The sequence below is a fragment of the Anguilla anguilla genome, chromosome 8, assembly GCF_013347855.1.
Source record: "Anguilla anguilla isolate fAngAng1 chromosome 8, fAngAng1.pri, whole genome shotgun sequence".
Classification (NCBI taxonomy): domain Eukaryota; kingdom Metazoa; phylum Chordata; class Actinopteri; order Anguilliformes; family Anguillidae; genus Anguilla; species Anguilla anguilla.
In genome coordinates, this window is record NC_049208.1 from 41393999 (window position 1) to 41403925 (window position 9927).

Below are 9927 nucleotides of genomic sequence, written 5' to 3' on the forward strand. Positions count from 1 at the left end.
TTTGAAACTGATTTATACTGGTGATTAAAAAATTACTATCAACACCGACATGCCGTAAGCATTGTCAAACAGGGAAAACCAGGCAAAAGTTTTTTTTTTTTGTTTTGTTTTTTTTGATGGTGTCAGAACTGTTCAAAAACAGTTTATTGTGTTATTACTTTTGGGATAGCATTAGAAGTTGCATTATGTAACCGTTGGCCAGTGCTATTTTTTGAAAATATACTTGCTCAGGTAATTCTGTGTGAAATCAACATGAGATTGGCATTGTTTTCTGGAAATTTCCTGAAAATGGTATTTGTTTTTCACAGTAATACTTATTTCAAAAAGTATTACATACCACAGTAAAGTTTGCTTTGCTTGCATATCAAAGTCTACAATATAATGTAAATAGAAATAATCAAAATCAAAACACATAATTAAAAATAATGTCAATATACTATGAAATTATTAGGTTAATAAACACATATAGTTAATGTTTAATAATGTTTAAGATCAGAAATCTTGGATAAACATGGCACCATAATTGTGTCCATAGGATGTAAGATAAAAGATGATTTATGTAGCCTTGGTGGGCACAGAATTCAGAATGTTAAAGTCACATTTCAGGAAAATCATTTATTCTCAACGCTTTTTTATTAATGAAACCACAAATCCTCAGTCAGAGTCTTGGGGTGTTCAGAGACACCTACAGACTATATCATATAGACTTACATTATAATTTCCACACATTGCGAAGTACCACTATCAGTTAGAAAGCATCTGTGTGATATTACAATGTATACTGTTACAGTATACATTGTGATCACAATGTGATATTACAGTATACTGTTACTGTCATAAAAAAGTGTGAGCTCCCCTGGTCAAATGGCATGATTTGTTTAAGTTAAAATAAGTCAATAAAACCTCTGTAGGGTACTTAAATATCACATTTCTATACATTTTAATGCACAATTGCTATTTATTTACTGAATTTAACAGTTAAAAATGTGATAGAATCTTGTTTCGATACTGTTGTGGTGGCTGGCATAGCGAGCTTGCCAATAAATGGGTAGCTACATGTTTACATGCTTGTGTCATGTTATGTGAGATCAAAGACGTAAGTGTTCGCATGCTTGTGTTATGTTATTCGATATCACAGACGTCAGGGTGCGATCTTGGCACTCAGTTCAGTATAAAAATGGTGTGCAAGAGAATCAGGCTTCTTAACCATCAGAAGGGTAGGTTTTTTTGCAATGTTTTTTTTTCCCCTAAATTTTATGTCAGTTGTGACGACCCGGCTCAAGGCGCGACACATGAAAAAAACAAGGACACAAAAGCTGAAGGAATAACGGGTGTTTATTTAAGAAGATCTAACAAAACAAATACTACAACCTAAAGACCTAACTTGTCAGTATCAGTAATCAGTGTGTATGTGAGTGGTGCTGGGTGCATGTGTGTTGCGTGGACCAACCAAAGAAATACAAACGTATGAGAAGCCGTCCGCGCTGGCTGGAAGCAGAGAAACAGAGAGACTGACTGTTTGGGTCTCCAGCCTTTTTAAACACGGTCTCAGCTGGAGGCAATTGGGGCTGTCAAGGAGGCCAGGCCTCGTCCGCAACCCCCCCTGCTGACCAACAGAGACATCACACACAAAAGGTGAAAAGAAGGGGGCGGGCGCCAGGTGTGACAGTGTTCTACAACTTCATTGCTTTTGATTACTAGAAGTGACTGTTACATTAGCATTAGAACATTCAGATAAGAACATTGTAATCACATATTTCTGACCATAAACCTAAAATGGTTAATAAAGCAAGATCCACCTGGTCTCTCTTTGGAATATGCCCTGACACTGATGTTAAATGTGGGATTGAGCATAGAAGCTGAAATTGTGAGGCTCTGAGAAAGAATACCTGAGGGGATAAGCTACTGGAGAAAGAGGTGGCCACAGCCAGCCACTCTGCTGTGAAAACAGGCCTAGCTTGGGTCCGGGACAGAGGTGATGCACTGAGGCTATATAGAACAGTGGTCCTCAAGTTCAGTCCGAGAGCCCCCCTGTGTATACTGGTTTTCGTTACAACCTCAGTTGCAATCCCAGAATTTCAACATGCTGTTAATTTGTCTTAATTACCCACTACGTGTTTGAGGGATTATTTACCCTCTTAAGTCAAATTGTGAGAGATAGTTGTGCATGCCACAAAGAATAAAAGTACAACGTTCACATTGTGCTATATTACTACAATAAGAAAGAGGTCAAAAATGTTTTAACTAATAAAATGAAAGACTGAGGTGAATGAACAGGCTCCTAATTGATGAAAAAGAGAACACATTGCCACTAAAACGAATCACTTTTGTAGATAATTCAAAAATTCAAAGACAAAGGAAATGACAGTCAGTGCGTTTACATGCACAGTTGAAATTGATCAATATTAATACCTCGATTTGGCCAAAGATGAGATTTAATTGGATTATTGTTGTCCCAATATGCATGACTCGGAAAGAACCTATTTATTGACAGTGTGTGTCTGATGAAGGCTTCTTATAAATCCTGCTTCCTCCAATTTTGTTGCAACTTTTTTGAATAATTCGCCATTCTGCATTTTTCTTCCATCCATGTATTTTAGATTATTTAACTCCTTTAGTTGCGGTAGCATGAAGTTGGTATCCTTGCTCGTACAGAAATGTGTTTTTTTCACCATGATACTAGGGAGGGCAAAACGGATCTTTAGAATGTCGCCAGCAGTGTATGCGCATGAACTCGACAATGCATTTCTCACAGAAAAGGTTGTTTGTCGCCTTTTTTTGTTCATTACAGTGGTGATAGAAGTGACAGTAATTAAGTGGTACTGTGCTGTTAGCCTTTATTGATCGTGGTACAAGGTTAATGTGAAGTAGCTAGCACAATTGGACAGCACTAACCCATAAAAATGTAGGCCTACTTTGAATGGTACTTTCTCAATTGAACGGTAAATGTGAAAAACATTTGATTATAGTCAGCGGCACCAAAATTTTCTGTCACACCCTCAATAAATGGCAAAAGTCCCAGTAGAAGATTGAAAGAAATCTTTTAAAGTTATATATTTTCTGAAACATTATCGATTCCGCTTGGCCACTGTGAGCATATAGTTGCTTTGTAATTACGGAACATGCGCAGAACACCTAGGCCAATTTTTTGGCCTATTGAAGCGTATACATGCTGTAGTAACTCGACCCCAACCACATTATCTAGGTATGTTAGTCCGACTTTGAAAAATTTGAATTAGTACGATTTCAGTCGGACTACAACATTTACATGATTGGACTGATACGATAATAAATCAACTTTTTCAAGCATCATGTAAACCCACTGAGTGTAGCCTGGAGATAAGACAGACCAGGAACTGGGGGGTTACCATCTGAGGTGTGAATCTGTGTGTGTGTGCATGTGTGTGTCAGATGGGGTGTCCATGCCCCTACCCCCTCCTCTTTTTCACCAGTTAAAATATGTGGCTCTCTTTTGGTCATTAAGTTCTGGCAAGTTGGAAGGAAGTAGTTTTTGTAACAATTGGAAGGTTTCATCTGAGTCCTGCACCTAATTCTGCCATTCTACATTTAATCTCTGGTTCATCTGGACTATTCTGCTGTCTTTTGGTATCTCAATTTTGGATTACTTTGGGACAAAATCTGTGGTTTGGTATCTTCTCCCATTCATTTCTTGTGTGACTGTTCATGTCTGTAACCTTTGTTAATTGTTTTAAGGTAGTTGAACCTTGTCTTTAGATTAGACGTGAAGACTTGTTGTAACTTAATAAATTTCTTAATTTTCACTTGGTTGTGAGTTGTACATTTTGATAAAGGTTGATCAAAACAATTTTCAATGCCAATCAACAAATTTGACGATTTGCTTGATAATTCTTATCTTTGATAACAATTGCCAAATTGGGTAAGTGAGGTGTTTTAACAGTTGATGCACTTGTGTTCGGTATTCAGAGTGCCGGACGTCAAACGAGGGTGTTAACAGTTAAAACTGCTGGGTTGCATATTTCAATTAATCCTCACCTTGCTGACAGCATTGATATGTTTAAGGAAAAAAATTAATGAAAGAACTTAAACATGTTCAACAACCAAACTAGGAGTTCATTGATTAACCTCAGTCTAATTTGATTGAAAAAATTGTCACCTCTTTTTACGTCATTGTTTGCAATAGCACAATGTGGGACTTTATTTTTCTTGGCATGAATAGCAATTTCTGACATAATGTGGCTCAAGAAGACAAATGATCCTTCTAACATGAAAAGCACCAAATTAAGAAAAATGTACCATTTGTTAAAGTACTGGAATTGCAATTGTGGTGAATGAAAACCAGCATACACAAGGGGACCCCAGGACAAAACATGAGAATCACTGATACAGAGCAACAAATTCCACTGGTTAAAATGCCATTGATATGCAAGGCAGGGAGCTGCCTCATGACCATTCAACCTAATGCAGCTGTTCCTGCAGGGGTTAGTGAGCAAGATGTAGGACACAACTGACTACACACTAATTGATAGCTATTGGTTTAAGTTTATTTGTTTGTGCAAAAGAGTTATGGGAGAGTGATGACATCAGACTGCTAGGTTTAGAGAGATACAGATTAAGTTCACTGACACTAATACCCTGTTTATTTAAAATGCGTCTTGGGCGATCAGATCACAAATGGACAGCACTAAATACAAGTGTAAATGACCACCAAGACGCGTTGTGATCCGATTACTCAAACCACGAGGTGGTCTGGGACGCATTTGACCACATATCTTTTGTAGTGTAAACGCTAATGTGTCCTGATGCGTCCCCAGCAAGGACGTGACAGGAAAATACGTCATCAATGCAGGACGTGGTGGTTGTTTTGGTGACAGCGTGCCAACGCTCGAAAAAATGCAAACATTCTAACATTCTTCCTTTTCCTCGTCTTGTCCTGCGCTCTTTTGCAAGTCGCAAATGACTTTGTCCTGCCAATCTCAACAGTTGGAATAGCCCGTATACGTATATTAGTTCTTTAAACTTTTTTGTTTTCTTAGCTAGCCCGTGCGAAACAAATCTGGCGCTTGTCTGGCGACAGACTTACGTAATAACTGTGTGCGGGGCCAGTAACGAAATCTGAACACAAGTGGTCAGCTGGACACCTTGGAGACGCATGATAGACACAGGTGTGAACGGCGATGTGTCTTGGCTGTTCACTTGTGTTCGGATCACCAAAACGCATTTTAAAAAGTGTATTTCTGGTGATGGGTGAGTCCATGAGTTGACAAGGGCTTGAGGGGTATACAAAGAGTGAAACTTGAGTTCTGACATCAACTAATATGTGACACATTGCTGAGAGACACACCTTACTCAAATTTATATGACAAGACACACCTTACTCAAATTTATATGACAACAGAGGAAGAGGCCACCATCTGGACCAGGCATATTGGAACTATAAATTGCCAGGGGATGTACCGATGAGTGCTTGTTGAAATTTTCTTCATACAGCTTTAAAATAAGTGAATTCTAATGACTTTTGAAAGGAAAGCACAATCAGAGTCCGCTGCATACATGGCGATAAGCAGGAGTACAGTGTCACTCAGTATTGACATTAAAGGACAGCCATACCTTCTCACTGTAGGAGTCATGAATACTGCACCATATCGAGTCATTTTGGGACAGGACATACCTATATTATTGGATCTCTACATTAGGACGAGAGTGCCAGTGCAGATGTCATGATGGCGACACAAGCTAAAGTACCAGTCAGGGACTTTAAGTGGACTTTAACTGCCTCTTGTATTTGTATCCAATGCTCAACCTGGTAGAGAGAAATAGTCAAAAGCACAGCGGCTGCAAGCTAAAATAGAGGGAACCAAGTGTGCTTACCAGTTGCCATTTCCTGAGCATTTCTTGATCATAATGGAGAGAGCATACCAGTGGATATTGGCAAGTTGCAGAAGCAAGACCCTACTTTGACGGCCTGGTTTCAACAGGCTGTTGGCAAGTGCAACAAAAATATATTAATCACCACTAATAATGAACAATTTTTTTTGGAAAGGATGAGAGACTATATCAGCTGAGCAGATGCATGGAGCAGCTTGTCATTTCCTAGAGACTTAGGGACACCATTTTAAGGATGGGCCATTCAGTTCCCTGGTCAGAACATTAGGGGCAACAAAAGACATTTGCAGAAATCTCAGCATGCTTTTACAGGCCACAGGAAAGAAAATCCGAATTTCTTTCACATTTTTTTCTTCCACATAGGATTTTGTCAATGTTACTTTCCAGCAACCTGTTGCATACACAGAACAAGCAGAAGACAATGAAGTACAGACGATAAAGAAAACTGCAGTTGATATATAAAAGCCTAAAAAGACAAGGGATGCTTTGCTTGCAGTCACTTTCACAATAGTGTTCTAATATTTATGCTATTTAACATGGTGACACTCCTGGAGATCCTGGAGTAGCCCCATGTATGCTTCATTTCAACCTTAACTGCAATTCTTAAAATGGAAAATATAAAGTTAATAAGATGTTAAATGTTTTTTAACGAGATGCTTTTATAGTCTATTGAGGGATGTTTCGACCTCCTAATGCAACATTGTGTCCGAAACAGATATTCATGTTAGAAGTCTTTTTGTCAGATTAGTTCTCAGACAACTATTGCTTTAATGTTCTGTGATCTGCAGTGACAAATCATTCCTTCTGGAAGAGGTCACATTTTGTAATGATTCATTGAAAGGTCTACATCTCAAATCAGTGAAGTCCTAAATGGCCAATCAGTGACTTTAAATCAATTAATTAATCAGTACTCCATAATCAATTAACTAACCATTAGAAAAGAAAATCTGCAGTAGTACTGGGCTACCTCCGAATAGTCTTTTTTTGCTTAGGAAGGTTCCTAACTGAGTGAAATGTCCCAGAAGTATCTAAGTGTCAGCCATGATAAGAGCTGGTCAAATGCTCAAAATGCTAAGGAAAGGTGCTTCAGTGCTTCCTTTCTTATCTCCTTTAGCAGAGGGTACACTGGATCATCCTTTATGAAAGGAAAGGAGATAATGCCGTCCCACAATTCCTTGCGGCAGCAACATTTAAAGCGACACACCATTCGGCCGTTCACAAAAACAAACGATCAACATGACTGAGTTGTGTGGTGGTTCTTAAGCTATTATATGCATAGGCTTATAATCAGATCATAATCAGCACATTAACACAAAAGTTTGTCTTTCAAGAAAAAGGGATATGAGATGTTTTTAGCCAGATAAGCCAAACGTAAGAATGATGATACAGTAGTAGATTTGTTGGCCTAACATGTTATGCCTATCTTGCATGAATTAGACACAAGGCACAAAAACCATCAACCCCCACACATTACAAGGAAGGAAAAAAAGTAAGAGAGGGAGAGAGAGCAAAAGAGGATAGAAACAGATTTCACAATAAATGCAAGTGATGATAAAAAAACAAAAAAACAAACACAATGAGAGGCAAGTAAGACCCAACTCTACAGTCAGTAATTGTGAAGGTCCAGCCTCCCCTCCCCATCACCATGACACAAACTTGGGTGTGTTTTGGACAAGAGAGTAATAGGCAAATTCCACCCTCAGCCTTGCTGCCACCAGGCCTCTTATAATATATCTCCTACCTCAAAACACCCAGTCCCCAACCTCCTATTCTTCCTGCTGAGCCAAGTAGCCAGCTTGGCCTGCCCAAAAATAAAATTGAGTAGACACACTCTCCCTTTTTCTGCCACCCTGTACCTTAGCCCCCCTATATCTATATGTATATCTGCCATGAGAACTGGGTTTGCAGTCCTATACACCATCCACTTACTACCCCCAGCAGGCCCCCTAACCTACCACACTCCAGAAACAAATGCTCAATTGTTTCTGGCTCTCCACAGAACAAACAGCCCTCCCCCGCAGTTGGATCAAGGTGTGCCACGTGTCTGTTCGTTGCGATGGTCCTGTGAATAATCATCCAGTAGATCAGCAGTACGCTTTTCTATAGGAGGCTTGTACAGGGAGTGCATGCATCCCCTCAGTGAAGAGTCAGGCCCCAAATCCTCCAGCTACCCCAATGGTCTCACCCCTCCCAAGGCAGCCTGGTGGTGAACTTTGACTGCCACAAGGTACAGGGCTTTCTTACTGACCCGCTCAAAGTTCCACAACTGCGGCGTTTCCAGAGACAGCAAGAAGTTCTCCAGATCCAGCCAGCCATCCACTGCAGCAGCCATGGCCACAGGAGGAAACTCTGCCCCTGTCATTCCTGACTGGTCAGGTTGCAAAGTCCTCTGCAGTGCCTTTGTGAAGAAGGCAGGAAGTTCAGCACGAACCCCTCCCAACAACTGCTGCATCAATCTGGAGGATTGCATACCGACCACCCCAGCCATCTCACTCACTGACAACTCCATCCACCTCCACTCACGAGGTCACCCAGTTTCGTGACCCCTGCCCTGAGCAGAGCAGTCTGCACATTGAAGGACTGCAGCATCCTCACTGGCAGCAACGGGTTGTGGAGAAGCGGCTCCTGCAGGACCCACCCCTCTGGACAGGTGATGTTCCGCTTGACTATAAAAAAAATCAAATAAAATCTGAAACCATGCTCTCAAAACTGAATTGTAAAAAGGCGTCAGCGCTGAAAAGTCCACCGCCCCTGGGCTCATCAAAAACAACCGGCGGTCATAGCCCAATCCTGCAGCCCAGGCCAGCCCCCTCCAGCTGAGGTTTGGGTGATACAGCAGCCGCCTGGCAGTCTGCAGACGGAAGGCTGTAACCCGACTCTGCAAGTCCACCAGGTCATGTTCACCCTCCTGTAGTGGGAGATGTAGCACCGCTGCTCTGGTCCAGAGCTGCCCTGACCAAAAAAAGTCCACCAGTCTTCTCTGCAGCTCCTTGAGTAGCCCTCTAGGGGGCTCCAGCATGCACAGTCCGTACCAGAGCACCGAGGCAGCCAGGTTATTCGTGACCAAGACCCTCCCCTGAAAGGACATTGATGGCAACAACCACCGCCATTTAGACAATTTGGCCACAACCTTGTCCAGCATGCCCTCCCAGTTCTGAAACTCTTCACTACCAACGAACACCCCCAAACCTTCATCCCCCCCTCCTCCACCTTAGTGCCCCCGGCCTAACTAAGACCGCCTAACTCACACACATCAATAATGTCCCGTATTGTGAAGAGATTGTCCATAATTGATCAGCCAGGGATGCAGTATGATTGATCCCTATGGATCAGTAAATCTAAACAGTTTTTAAGTCTATTTGCCAAAGCCTTAGACAGAATCTTATAGTTGGTGCATAAAAGTGTGACGGGTCTCCAGTTTTTAAGCAGCGCCAAATCCCCGTTCTTGGGTAGAAGGGAAAGAGCCGCCCTGCAACAGGAAACCAGTAGTGAACCCTGTCGATAACATTCCAATAGCACCTGCTGCAAATCAACCCCTAGCAGACCCCAGAAATGTTTGTCCGCAGTTAACCCTTCAATGCCAAGAAAGCGACCAGGAGCTAACTGCTGAACCGCTGCAGTGAGCTCCTCCAGCCTGATGTCAGAATCCAAAGCCGCCTGCTCCCCCGGTCCCAGCCGAGGCAGCCCCGGAAGCAACTCTGCACCACACTACCGATCACAGTTCTCTGCCCTATAGAGGGCGGTGTAGAAATCCACTGCATGCTGCCTCATCTCCGCTGAATCAGTGGTTACTCCTCCATCCGGCAGCCGTAGACAGAGAGAGAGAGAGAGAGAGAGAGAGAGAGAGAGAGCAACGAACCAGCATGGGTAAAGATTGGAATGTGTGCGTGGTTTCGTTATTTTGTCTTTATTATTTTAGTTTGTTGTGTTGCTTTATTATTTTTCCCATGCGGGTGAAGGGCGAAGCTGTTTTGTTTGTTTTTTAGAGACTGGAGTCTCCCTCTCTAGTGTTAAATAAAGACCGGAAACTCCCGGATTCTCGTATATCTCCCTGTGTCCAAC